Genomic DNA, 15,136 nt, shown 5'->3' on the forward strand with positions numbered 1-15,136 from the left:
TTAAAAATTATGAAGCACTGTATTGTACACCTGTAATTTATATAATATCATACATCAACTATGCTTTAATTAAAAAAAAAAGAACTTGGGACTTCCCTGGCAATCCAGTGGTTAAGACTCCGCACTCCCAATGCAGGGGGCACGGGTTCGATCCCTGGTCATCCCGCATGCTGCACAGCACAGCCAAAAATAAAAATAATAATAAATAATAATAATAAAATTTAAACAAAAATTTAAAAAAGAACTTACCCAGAACCCAAAACAAAAAAGAAAGAAAGAAAAGAAAGTACTGAGAGGTCTCTTCCTGCCTGGTACTTCTGGGTGCTTTTGGGTGATTCCCTGGTACCACCTGGTCATACCCCTTCCTGACCATTTGGAAAGAGGGTATTTTCTCCTCCACGGTAGTGCATATTTGACTTTTTACAATCAGTGAGTTAGAAAATAATCTCTTCTTAATATACTTTGCTTTATCTGAAGCATATCCTTCTCATCACCCTGAGAAGATGCCAAGGACAGAACAGGGACTTGGAAGGCTCCAAGCACATCCTTTTTCCCCCATCTCTCTTCATTGACCTCCTGCCTTTTCCCCATCCTCCCAGGAGAGCACTTCACCTGTGTGTTAATATTCCAGCTCCATTTGATCTCCTCCTTGGTGACAGATGGTCCAAGTGCTTTTGTTACCTGATGTGGGATTTAACAGACTGCCAAGCAATGCTCTTAGCTTCACGGTTTTAATCATTTTGAAATGGAAAAACAGGAGTGAGGGTGCCCAGGCTTCAGTGGAAAATCCACAGATCTTTCCCAGAGCATTTCCCGAAGTGACCCTTGAGCCAGATGACTCCTCTGCCTTGACGCCCTGATTGGACGCTGCCTACGTGGGCGCTGAGTTTTGTTTTAGTTACCAGCTGAACCATCTTGCAATCTAAACTTCATCCATCCCAGCTTGCAACCCTGCAGAGAAGATAATATTTCAGAACAGAATCATGTGGTCCAAAAGACCCCAGTGCATGAAAGAAGCAAGTTTCCTTTTATTCAGAACCTTTTCTGTGAAAGCTGTATGTCTGCCAAGCCACAGAAACTCACTTCTGTTTTCTTTCCCACCTGTAAGCAGCACGCCCTCCAAGGAGGTGGAACAGCCATTGCTAGAGATCACAGGGATGAGCAGCCACATAACTGTAGATATTCTTTATGTACAGGCAGACCTTTCTGTCAAAAGTGTGTCTGGAGGTGACCCCCTGCCCCCGCTCCGCGAGAAGGAGTTAGGTTTGATAATCCAATCTCTAGCTAGCATCATACTTCCTGATCAGATGAATCTACCTTTGGCAAGTTACACATATTAGCACCTGCAAGCAGTAACTAGCCCAGAAAACGATGGCTTTGCTAATATGGTTTCTTCACGTTGACACTGAAGCCCAGCATTGTCACTGGTGAGTAAACTCCTGAAATTAACGACACAGTATCTTTTGAAACGAATTCAAGGAGCAATGTTTTTAAATTATAACACTTAAATATTCTCTTTCTTTTTGTTCCCTCTCTCTCTCCTCCCTTTCCTCCTTCCCTCTCTTTCTCTCTCCCCCTTCTTTCCCCCACCCCCTTAATCAGATTTGAAGTCCACTAATTACTGTGTTCAGTTTTTGACAGTCTTAGGTTTGACAGTAATGCTAAAGTTGGAATCAGACAGACTTGCAGGCTCGCTCGCCTTTTTTCTGCATTTGACTATCGGTTGTCTTTTCTTAGTCTTTGATTCTCTGCTGTGAGTTTTGACTTGGTTCTTCACTAAGACAGAATAATTTCTGTCAGGGTCTGGGAACTCCCCTCCCACCTGATGGAGAAGTTTTGGGGAGGGGATGCACGCCCCATGTTGAACTGCGCGCTGGGTACAAATCTGCAGTGCCTCCTATTAAAACGTAAAATGATCCGTTGAGTCATCTTCCCTCTGGTTTGACTCAGATGCTTTATGGTGCACTTTGCATGTCATTTCTCTGTAACGATTTCCCCATGGAGAAGGGTGTCTGATAGAATCCAGGCAGACTGAAGATTGCTCTGAGTCAAATGGATCTTTTATTCTTTTAGTATTAACCCTTAACTCTCAGTTTCCCGTTCTTGCATTTTCCCTGAAGGAACCTTAATGAAGTAAATAGGTTCCACCACCCTCATTTAGCCTCCTAATCACTGTTCGTAATTTCTTCTCACATGAGCAGCATGAAGCTCTAGGGTCATATTTCTCTGGCTGAAAGGGAACAAACACCAGGAGAGAACATTTCACACAGATGCCCTGATAAAGAAAAATGGAGAAAAGGAATGACTTCTCTCTGTCCTCTCACTCCTAATGTGCAAGAAGCAAATGCTAATAGGAAGCAGAGATTGGTGTATGAGAAATGAGTATAAACAGAGAACACAGATACAAAGAAGCAGTACCGGAGACCAACTAGAAGTGACAAGACAGAAAACTTGCCAAGGGTAGGAAAGGAACTACCCCAGCAGAATAAATGGGGGCTTCGGCTACACCCTTAGCTGGGGGGTTACCGCAAAAGAACCAAGACAAGCAGGGGAGATGATGGCACAGCTGCATATCCAAATCTACCCATCCCTAATTCCACACTTCCTCCCTGCCCACCTTCCTCCCTCCCCCACACGCCCTCCCCACCATCATCCAACCTCCACTGACAATAATCGTGTATCTTGGATAGCCTGATGTGGAGTCCCTTTCCCCCACTGATTTCAAAGCATGTAATTCTTTCATCTGCTTTTTGAGATGACAGTGTATGTACCATGTGATTGTTAAATCCAAGCCATAGCATCCCTGGGGCCCCTGAACAGTGTTGGATCACCTGACATCACTGGGTGGAGACTCGGACAGGGTGGAGACTCGGACAGGAGGGGGTGATGGACACCCTGCTTGATTCCAGAGCCACATATCCAAGATGGCTCCTGAGAACCCGTCCTGCACACCAGAGCCCTCTTTGGGTGGAGCAGGGTGGGAAAAGAACAAGGTGTTGAACTCTTGTTCAGTCCCAATGGACACTGTGTTCCACTGATATGAGCAAATTGGCCCTTGATTCATCCTTCCTTTGGGTTGACTTGTTTTTAAGGGGAAAAAGTTCAGATTGTTTTTGGGCAAGTCTTCCTCTCTTCTTCATCTTTAGCAAAAGTTATGTGATGGCATTTCTCCCTTCCAGCCAGCTGTGTTATTTTGAGCATCTCTGACTTCCAAAAAAAAAAAAAAAGCCTTCTCAAGACTGTGATTAGAAAAGCCCATGTTTCAAGTTTTTCCTAAAGTTTCTGTACTTTCACAGAACCATCGAAATTAGAACTAGAAATACCTTTCTGGTCACCTAGTCCATTTCCTCATTTTATAGATAAGGAAGTGGAAGTGCATTGAAGTGATTTGGTTTTCGCAGGAGAGAAGATGATGAAACATGAGGTCTCTGAAAAGAGTTTTGTTCAGAAACAGAGGCCTGGGCCCAGATGTCTCACCACCTCCCGAGGGGCCTCGTCCCTATACTCTGCCCATTCTTGCAGATTCTTATTTAAAAGGTCCAACTAGATTTGATTATCTTTAAGGACCCTTCAGACCTTAAATTGTAGGTTGTAAGATGTGAGTGTGTATTTTCCTTTAAAACCCGAAGTCCACGCCAGGACCTTTGTAATTAAGTCATTGAACTGGAGCCAGGTAACTTGAGTTGTAAATCCTCTCCTAAAATCTTCAATTTGGAGTGAGATGGGATTTTTTACTGAGAAAATACAATGCAGAAAAAGAAAAGTGCATAAGCAAATGTATAATTCAATGAAAAGCAAACACACATCTTCCTATCACCGATGTCAAGAGATAGACCTTAGTGACAGCACCCCTGAGACCTCCCCAGTGCCACTTACCAATAACTCCCTCCTCACAGCCAGAACCTCTACTCTGAGTCTTTTCTTTATAGTTTCACCACCTATGTATGTATCTATAGATACTGAGGTTTTGCCCATTTTTGAACTTGATGTACATGGAATCCGATTGTGCTGCAATTTTGTGCCTTGCTTCTCTGGCTTAGCACTCGACGTTGGTTTTAGGTTTGTGAGATTCGTCCCTGTTGCGTGTGGTTCTAATTTGCTTTGTATTCTTCCATTAATGAATATATGAATATACCTCAGCGTATTTATTAATCGTGCTACCGGCCGACATTGCGTTGTTTCCAGCTGGGAGTTGAACAAGCTGCTGTGAACACTCTTGTCCAGAGTTCTGCTACAGATATGCAGGAGCATCGCTTGTGTGAAACCTCGGAATGGAATTGATGGGTGATAATCTTCACCTTCATTAGATAATGCTGAACTGTTTCCCAAAGAATTTGAACCAACCATCAGTGTATGAGAGTCCCTAATGCTTTACATCTCCACAAACACTTGATATTGTTTAACTTTCCATTTCTTTCCAATTCGGTGGATAAGTAGTAAATCTTTTTTTTTTAATTTATTTTTGGCTGTGTTGGGTCTTCGTTGCTGCATGCAAACTTTCTCTGGTTGCGGTGAGCAGGGGCTACTCTTCGTTGCGGTGCACGGGCTTCTCATTGAGGTGGCTTCTCTTGTTGTGGAGCACGGGCTCTAGGCACGCAGTCTTCAGTGGTTGCAGCATGTGGGCTCAGTAGTTGTGGCTCACAGGCTCTAGAGCGCAGGCTCAGTAGTTGTGGCGCACGGGCTTAGTTGCTCCGCGGCATGTGGGATCTTCCTTGACCAGGGCTCGAACCCGTGTCCCCTGCATTGGCAGGCAGATTCTTAACCACTGCGACACCAGGGAAGTCCAATAAATCTTTAATTCTTTATTACCTTTAGATTATTACATATCACCTGTTACCAACTTTCTAATATTTCTTGTAGCTCAGCCTCTGTATCATACTCTGCCTCTCCAAACAGTTTACTTTTAAATATGGAAATGCTAGTCGTTGTCACTAATATTTTATCACTGGATATTTTGGAAGTTTGGATTCTTTTTTATTTGGGTCTGTTTATAAGTCAAACAACAACATCAACATTAAAAATTACCCAAAAAACTGGGGCCTATTATGACGGTTCCTAATTTTTTTTTCAACTGTGCAGTAAAAACCACTGTCACAAACTGTATCGGTAAATTGAACTTCCTCCTGAAAGGTCAAGGAAAATGGAAGTTTATATTGAAGTACAAGAACCACTCAGAGCTATTAAGGATTTGATGATACAATTGTAAGTGCTTCCTCCTAACAACAGCCTTAAATTTCAGTTCCCTAGCCACTAACTAGTACACACACAGATGGAGTGTTTGAGTGAATAAAGAACATGGAACGTTTTAGTGCCCCATGTCAGGCCGTCACTTTAGCTACCTAAAGGCATTAGAGGCATTAAGTGACAGGCACTGCAGTTTTCCATTAGAAAATACCAAAATTGGATTGCTTTCCACTTTAAGTAAGAAGTTTGAGTCCTGATGCGATTGAAAAGTGTTTCCAAGCCAAAAGTAATAACTTCGTAATTTTAATGGCGCTGTGCACGCTAAAATTTCTATAGTCTTTTTTTTAAAAATTTATTTACTTATTTATTTATTTTTTGCTGCATTGGGTCTTTGTTGCTGCATGCGCGGGCTTTCTCTAGTTGCGGCGAGCGGGGGCTCCTCTTCGTTGCGGTGCCTGGACTTGTCATTGCGGTGGCTTCTCTTGTTGCGGAGCACGGGCTCTAGGTGCGCAGGCTCCAGTAGTTGTGGCACGCGGGCTCAGTAGTTGTGGCTTGCGGGCTCTAGAGTGCATGCTCAGTAGTGGTGGCGCACGGGCTTAGTTGCTCCGCGGCATGTGGGATCTTCCCCGACCAGGGCTCGAACCCGTGTCCCCTGCATTGGCAGGCGGATTCTTAACCACTGTGCCACCGGGGAAGTCCCCAAATTTCTATAGTCTTGATAACTTTCTTTCATAAAAACTAACCCTTATGGTTTCATAGTAAATAATTATTTTTAAAAAAGAGCATGCTTGATAAGAGCAGAAATATACTCAGCAATTACTAAATAATTTAGTGTTTGAGTCACAGAAGTGTTTAGTTAATGCACTGTTTCTAGGAGAAGTGTGGTTGGAATTTCAAGGGAAATGGTTTATAATTTGGTCTTTTTCATTACCTCCAAGGCGTATTCATTTCTTCTCTTCTGAAACATTCTAGACATGACAGGTTGTCTGGAAAACTTAACATTCTACTTTTTTGTGAATTGCAGCTTTTCAGATTTCCCAGTGTAGATTTTTTTTTTCTTTTTTTTTGGCTTTTTGATTTATACTTTTGCCTTCAGAACTAAGTGTTAGACATTTTAATTTCTGAATATGACCCAATAATGAACAAAGAGTGAATGAGTGAGTTAATAAGTGAGTCTGTATTCATTAATACTACTTCTTTGACTGATAAGAGCTGTGGTCTGTGCAGCTTTTTGAGGGGATGAGCATACTATGATAAAATGATAGTAATTAACTTTTACTGCCAAACCATATGATAAGATGATTGGGGTATATGTGTGTGTACATGTGCAGCTGGGGTTTTTTTGGCCTACAAAAAGAAGAATGAGATCCAGCCAAAACCCAAATCAGAACCTTTGGAAAGCTTCCTTACAATCTGATTTCAGCTAATGTCTGCACACTTTAACACATTGTCTAATGCTTAGCGTAAAGACTGGCTGTCAGACTCCTCCATGCTATTCTGGGCTGTTACTCACTACAAGGTATTTCATTCTTAGATCCCATGGGTCCTGCTACAGATTTCAGGATTTGCTGCATTGGGAAGGGGGCGAATGTTTTTTGGTATTAGTAAAGCCAATGAAAAAAGGAAAACTTAATAGGACATAATGCAATGATAGGAGAACCAGAATTCAGGTTGGCATTGGTTAGTCAAAAACAGACAAATTAGAGTTCCTAGAAGAGCACTAATGATAACTGGAGCATGGGAAGGGCTGACTGATTTCTTAAAGAAGAAGAAAAACAGTATGTTCCATTATGCTTGAAGAGGGGCCAACAGGGAGGGGTGTGATAAGCTCCAGTAAGAATGTAAAAGCCAAGAGGCACAGAGTGGGGTTGGCATGGCACAGGAAGGATTATCCAGGAATAATGTAACAAAATCAAGAAAATCCTCAGACAGATTAAAGTCTAACAACAGCTTCATGAGATTGATAGATTATTCTTTCCTTTTTGTTATATTCACTAGTTTGTTGTATTGTTTTAGATTCCACATGTAAGTGATATCATACAGTATTTGTCTTTCTCTGACTTATTTTCACTTAGCCTAATACCTTGCAAGTCCATCCATGGTACTGCAAATAACAAAATTTCATTCTTTATAGAGCTGAGTAATATTCCATTGTGTCTGTGTGTGTGTGTGTGTGTGTGTGTGTGTGTGTACACACCGCATCTTCTTTATCCATTCATCTGTTGATGGACATTTAGGTTGCTTCCATGTCTTGGCTATTGTAAACAGTGCTGCTATGAACATTGAATTGCCTGTATCTTTTCAAATTAGAGTTTCCTCCAGGAAATGGAATTACTGGATCATACGGTAAGTCTATTTTTAGTTTTTAAGGAACCTCCATACTGTTCGCCGTAGTGGCTGCACCAATTTACGTTCCCACCAACAGTGTAGGAGGGTTCCCTTTTCTCTACACCCTCTCCAACGTATATTATTTGTAGACTTTTTGATGATGGCCATTCCGACCAGTGTGAGTTGATACCTCATTGTAGTTTTATTTTGCATTTCTCTAATGATTAGTGATGTTGAGCATCTTTTCATGTGCCTGATGGCTATCAGTATGTCTTCTTTGGAGAAATGTCTATTTAGATCTTCTGCCCACTTCATAATTGGGTTGTTTGTTTTTCTGATATCGAGCTGTATGAGCTGTTTATATATTTTAGATATTAACCCTTTATCAGTCACATCACTTGGAAATATTTTCTCCCATTCTGTAGGTTGTCTTTTCGTTTTTGTCGATGGTATCCTTTGCTGTGCAAAAGCTTTTAAGTCTAATTAGTCCCATTTGTTTATTTTTGCTTTTATTTCCTTTGCTTTAGGAGACAGATCCAAAAAAACGATTGCTACGGTTTATGTCAGAGAGTGTTCTGCCTATGTTTTCTTCCAGGAGTTTTATGGTTTCTCGTCTTACATTTAGATCCCTAATCCATTTTGAGTTTATTTTTATATATGATGTGAGAAAATGTTCTAATTTCATTCTTTTACATGTAACTGTCCAGTTTTCCCAGAACCACTTATTGAAGAGATTGTCTTTTCTCTATTGTATATTCTTGCCTCCTTTGTCAAAGATTAATTGACCATAAGTGTGTGGGTTTGTTTCTGGGCTTTCTATTCTGTTCCATTGATCTATGTGTCTGTTTTTGTGCCAGCATCATACTGTTTTGATTACTGTAGCTTTGTAGTATAGAAGCTAGGGAGCCTGATTCCTCCAGCTCCGTTTTTCGTCTCAAGATTGCTTTGGCCATTCAGGGTCTCTTGTGTTTCCATACAAGTTTTAAATTTATTTGTTCTAGTTCTGTGAAAAATGCCCTTTGTATTTTGATAGGGATTGCATTGAATCTGTAGATTGCCTTGGGTAGTATTGTCACTTTAACAGTATTAATTCTTCCAATCCTAGAACACAGTATATGTTTCTAGCTGTTTGTGCCATCTTCAATTTCTTTCATCAGTGTCTTATAGTTTTCCCAGTATAGGTCTTTTACCTCCTTAGGTAGGTTTATTCCTAGGTATTTTATTCTTTTGATGCAATGGTAAATGGGATTGTTTCCTTAATTTCTCTTTCTGATATTTCATTATTAGTGTATAGAAATGCAACAGATTTCTGTATGTTGTAACTTTACCATATTCATTGATGAGCCCTAATAGTTTTCTGATGGCGTCTTTAGGATTTTCTATGTATAGTATCATGCCATCTGCAAACAGTGACAGTTTTACTTTTTCCTTTCCAATTTGGATTCCTTTTATTTCTTTTTCTTCTCTGATTGCTGTGACTAGGACTTCCAAAACTATGTTGAATAATAAAAGTGGTGAGAGTGGGCATCCTTGTCTTGTTCCTGATCTCAGAAGAAATGCTTTTAGCTTTTTACTGTTGAGTAGGATGTAAGCTTTGGGTTCGTCATATATGGCCTTTATTATGTAGGCATGTTCCCTCTATGCCCACTTTCTGGAGAGTTTTTATCATAAATGGATACTGAGGGAATGATACATTTTAGATTATACCATTTGATGAACAGATCTAATATGTTTCAAATGTCTTCTAAAACTCTCTGGAAGGTTTAGCCCAAAAAACAGGTGTCCATGTTCATGTGACTATCATAGCATGCTTCATCAACTCAGGATGCATATATTGCCACATGTCCTTTATTTTCCCAAACCTGCCCCATTAGCAGGATATGGAATCTTTCCTTGAGCCTCCCAGCTGTCCTAGAGCCAGAAAGAGACCATCTTACTTGTGAACTGGAATCTGAGAATCCACCCACTGCCTTGGCTTCACCACTATTAATGCCTGGACTGTTGTCCAGTGCTGCTATATAGCAGTCAGCCCCCACTCGGACCTCAGTGGAACTCCACACTGGTTTCCCAGGTGACATATTCTTTTACTTTATACTCCCTTGCTCAGCCATGGTTCCCAGAACAAACCTCTGGGCTAAGATATCCAGGACTGAAGGAGCTAATAGCATCAGTTCCACGTATTGTGCCAAAATGTCCTCCTAGGTTTGGATTCCCCATTTCCTACAGATAACTTCACTTCAAGGGACTTGTGCCCCTCTATTTACTTAGGGACACCATGGTCTATCCTGACAGATCTTCCTAATTTGAAACCTGTGGGATCAGGGGTTGGGGTCCTGGTTCTTTCTCTTCCAGAAGGCTTTGGTTTCTTCCTGTATATTGTCCACCCCATTCCCTGTAACCAGCTCTACAGAGGCAGTTTTTAAGCCATAAAAAACAATGAAAAGAGGGTACATAAATGGTCTTTATAAGGTCAAAGAAAGCTAGCTTCTGTCAACTAAAATGACAGTACCCCATTCTCTGTGATCAAGTCGGTATTTCTTTTATAGACTTAGACTCATAGAATTGTAGATCTGTTAAGAACTTTGCTAGTCTTCTAGTCCAAGCTTCTCATTTTACCAACATGGAAGCAGGTCCAGAGAAAGTTAGGCAATTTATCCAAAATCCACAAAGCCAGTCAGTGCCAGAGCTGGACTGAAAGCCCTAGAGCCCTGGTTCATTCCTCTTTCCACTGCACCTCATTTCATTTCTCTTTTGATTTTCTTTCATTTCATGTTTCACTAAAGAATTTATGGCTTTGTATCCATTATAGCAAGCTCCTCTCGTCTTGATGTAGGTACATTAATATGAATTACTCATAAATGGATTGGAAAAATGAGATGTCTCTTATAAATCTCCTGCTTTTTATGATTTTTTTTTTTTTTACATCCTGGAACCTTAATTGTCCCACCCAGTTTTGAGTGCTGTCAGCTATATGCAAGCTATTGTGATTCAAAAACAAAACAAAACTAGTTTTCACAGACTGAGAAAATTAAATGTGTTAGGAGAAAGAGTAATAATTTGAGAACTAAGAATGGAGAAAATAAATCAGACAGGAGACCCTGTATGGGAGATAAGAAAATCCTGAAAACATTCCATGGAAAAGAAACCAGAATAGAAAAAGATTTGTCTTCTTACTAGATAGTAAAGAACTTAACAACAATTAACTAGTCATAGATAGTAGTCATGTAAACTCAATCTTACCCCATGGCTTATGGTCATTATAACTGAATTGTGTCATTTATAACTCTATTCTTATTGCATTAAGAATGATTCCAGTTAATAAGGCTCACAGATATTTTATCTTTTATTAGAATACCAAAGAACTGAAAATTCTTCTTGGCAGATACATTTTTGTAATTAGGTATTAAAAACCATCATTTATGGTAGAGCAAAATTTATACTATATGGTTAGCAATGTGATAAATTATTGTTTGTAAAGTGTATACAGTAACTATAATATAAAGAATAAATCCAAGATTTTTGCTTCCAGCCAAGATGGAGTAACAGGTACTAGATTTATCCTCTCACTTGAAACAACTATAAAAATAGATAAAATATGTGAAACAGTGGTTTTCAAGACTTTGGACGCCAAGCAACAAAAGACATTGATCCTCAAGAGAAGGAAAGGAAGCTGAGCCCAGCTTACTGTTTTGAGAATGTTTACAGGCCATGGCACAGGAAGGAGGAACCAAAGAGGGCCTGGCTGACTCTTGAGTTGTGGAGACAGAGCTAATAGTCTGGAGAGCCTATGGTGGCTGGAGTTCAGAATGCAGGGTAGCAGAGAAGGGAGAGCTGAACAGAGAGAAAACTCCAGACATCTGAAGAAGATTTCCCTTCAGTGTCTTGCAGAGTACTCATTAGCACAAGTGTGTTAGGAGACTACAAAAAAAATGGGGGAAGAACTATCCAAAACGATTAGAAGGAGCAGTACTCAGAGCTCACAGAGGGCCAGGAATAACACCTGTTCCTACCAGCCAGACTAGAAAACCCATAATTCAAGGGCGTTGGGTAAAATACTTAGAAGTAGTGGGTAATAAGGAGCCCTAGATTAGGGGCTTCCCTGGTGGCGCAGTGGTTGAGAGTCTGCCTGCCAATGCAGGGGACACGGGTTTGAGCCCTCGTCTGGGAAGATCCCACATGCCGCGGAGCAACTGGGCCCGTGAGCTACAACTACTGAGCCTGCGCGTCTGGAGCCTGTGCTCCGCAACAAGAGAGGCCGCGATAGTGAGAGGCCCGCGCACCGCGATGAAGAGTGGCCCCCGCTTGCCACAACTAGAGAAAGCCCTTGCACAGAAACGAAGACCCAACACAGCCCTAAATAAATAAATAAATAAAATTAAAATAAGGAGCCCTAGATTAAATGCTGCTGTTCCCACTTAAAAGATCTCAAAGGTGAAACCTGAAGGATTGAACTGTTTCTATATAACTCAACTGAGTCCTAGTATAAAAGCATCCAACAAGGTAAAATTCACAATATCTGGCATCCAATCAAAAATTTCCAGGCATGCACAGAAGCAGGAATGAAGAGAAATAGCAATCCATTGAAACTGAACCAGAACTGATACAGATGTTAGAATTAACAGACAGAAATAGTTATTATAACTGTATTCCAAATGTTCAAGAAGTTATAGGAATGATTGAATATCTTAAGTAGAGTCATGAAAGATACAAAAGAGACCCAAATTGAACTTTTAGAGGTGAGAGCCACAATTTGTGTGTTGAAAATTAACTGTGAGAGGAATTAATGTCAGATTACATATTGCATAAGAAAAGATTAGTGAACTTAAAGTCCTAGCAATAGAAACTGTCCAAAATGAAACACAGAGAGAAAAAAAAAAAAAGAGACTAGCAAAAATAGAAAATGTACAGAGCATTTGTGAGCTGTGCGACAATTTCGGGTGGTCTAATATATATGTAACTGAGCTCCCCAAAAGAGAAGAGGAGGGGAGACAGGAAAAACATTTGGCAAAAAATATTTGAAGAAATAATGGCTAAAATATTTCCAAATTTGATGAAAACTATAAAACCACCCATCTAAGAAGCTCAAGAATCATGAAAAAACTATACCAACCCACATCATAATCAAATTGCTCAAAACAAGTGATAAAGATAAAATCTGAAAAGTAGCTAGAGCGGGGAAGATGTATTATGTAGAGAGAAACAAAGGTAAGGATGAGGCAGATTTTTCATTGGAAACCATGCACATGAAAAGACAGTGCAATGACAGACATCTTTCAAAGTGCTGAAAGGAAAAGAAACAAAACAAAACTGTCAATGTAGAATCTATAGCCCACAAAAATAACTTCAAAAATGAAGTCAACAGACTTCTTAAGAGAAACAAACACTGAAAGAATTCATTACCAGTTGTTATGGACTGAATGTTTATGTCTGTCCAAAAGTCGTATGAAGCCCTAACCCCTAATGTGATGGTATTTGAAGGAGGGGCCTTTGGGAGGCAGTTAGAATTTTAAAAACTGAATTTGTTTTAAAAACTGAATTTGTAGTTACAGCTCCAGCCCAGAAGACTTCATAGGTAAATTCTACCAAATATTTAAGGAAAAAAACCAGTTGTACCCAAACTCTTCTAGAAAATTGAAAAGGAAGAAATCCTTCCAAACTCATTTTGTGAGACCAGCATTACCCTAATACTAAAACCAGGTTTAAAATATATAAGAAAAGAAAACTACAGACTAATCTCCCTCATGAGCATAGATGTAAAAATTCTTAACAAAATGCTAGCAAACTGAGTCCAGCAATGTATAACAGGGCAAATGTATCATGAGCAAGTGGAGTTTATCCTAGAAATACAAGGTTGGTTTAACATTCAAAAATCAATCAATGTTATTTACATTATTAACATACTAAAAAAGAAAAACTATGTGACTATCTCAATAGATGCAGAAAAAGCACTTGGCAAAATTCAGCATCCATTCCTGATTTGAAAAACAAATTAAAAAACCTCCCAGAAAAATAGGAATACAAAGAAACTTCCTCAACTAGATAGGGGCTTCTATGAAACACCAATAGTTACCATCATAAATAACAGTGAAAAGCTCAATATGTTCCCCATAACTCTGGGAACAAGGGGAGAATGTTTGCTCTTACCATTTATACTCAGCATTGTACTGGAGGTTCTAGACAATGCAGTAAGGCAAGAAAAAGACATTGAAATCATGCAGATTGGAAAAGAAGTAAAATTTCTTCATTTACAGACAGTATTATCTTCTATATAGAAAGTCTGTGGAATCTACCTCCCACCCCACCCCCCCAAAAAAAAGGCTATGGGAACGAATAAGCAAGTTAGGCAAAGTTGCAGGATACAAGATCAATACAAAAATCAGTTATATTTCTATATGCTAGCAATGAAAAATCAGAAATTTAAGTTAAAAACAAAACCATTTATAATTGCATTAAAAATATTTATATCTAGTTATAAATCTGACAAAAGATGTGACCTTGGTTTGTACAAAGATTTTTTTAGATATGACACCAAAAGCATGATCCATTAAAGAAAAAATTGCTCAACTGGACTTCATCACATGAACACTTTCTGCTTTTTGAAAAACACTGCTAAGAGAATAAAATGACAAGCTACAGACTTGGAGAAAACATTTGCAAATCACATATCTGATAAAGGACTTTTATTAAGTATATTAAGGAACTTTCAAAACTCAATAGTAAGGAAAAAAACCAGTATAAAACGGGCAAAGAATCTACCTCTCCAGAGAAGATAAATAGATGGCAAATAAGCACATGAAAGATTCTCAATATCTTCAGTCACTAGAGAAAAGCAAGTTGAAAACACAAAGAGATTCCACAGTGTACCTATTAGAATGGCCAAAATTAGAAAGATTGACCATACCACGTGGTGACAAGGATGGGCAGGAACTGGACTCTCATACACTGCCATTGAAAATGTGAAATGGCACAACTGCTTTAGAAAACAGGGCCATTTCTTTAAAAGTTAGACTTACACATACCAAATGATCCATCCATTCTATATCTAGGTGTTTACACAAGACAAGTGAAAGCATTTGTTCATACAGAGATTTATACACTAATCCATAGCAGCTTTATTTGTAATAACCAAAAACTGGGAAATACCCAAATATCCATCAATAGATGAATGGAGAGGTGCAAGGGAGAGATTGTTAAGGGACATAAAAGAGACTTTTGGTGGTGAAGGATATGTTCATCGTCTTGATTGTGATGATGGTTTCACTGTTGGCATATATATGCCAAAACATATCAAGTTGCACAGTGTTAAGTATATGCAGTTTATTGTATGTTAAAACTCTTTTAAAAAATAAATAATAATAAAGCAAAAAGAAAGTAAGACTCACTGTTGGAATTCATACTTGTGTAAATATTACTGGAAAACTGTTGTGTAAGTTAATTAGATTTTTTTTTTTAAATATCAATACATCAGTGGACACTTTTTAAAGCAAAGAACCCTTTCGTAAAAGTAATCTTCACTGTTGAATACATCTGTTTTTTTGACTCCTGATGCAATATATTGTGTTTCCTTAAAGAGGATGTACATCCAGTCTGCTGGGATAACAGCAGCACACTTCCACTTCTTTTT

At 39.2% G+C, this 15,136-nt stretch overlaps 1 protein-coding gene across 5 annotated transcripts in view; it reads left to right on the top strand.

Moving 5' to 3' along the window:
* The window catches only part of BACH2 (BTB domain and CNC homolog 2), a 374,289-nt gene that overhangs the window by 259,187 nt on the left and 99,966 nt on the right, over positions 1 to 15,136 (top strand). The gene's annotated exons all lie outside the window — the stretch shown is intronic.

The sequence above is a fragment of the Balaenoptera physalus genome (genome assembly GCF_965194825.1).
Source record: "Balaenoptera physalus genome assembly, chromosome: 9".
Taxonomy (NCBI): Eukaryota; Metazoa; Chordata; class Mammalia; order Artiodactyla; family Balaenopteridae; genus Balaenoptera; species Balaenoptera physalus.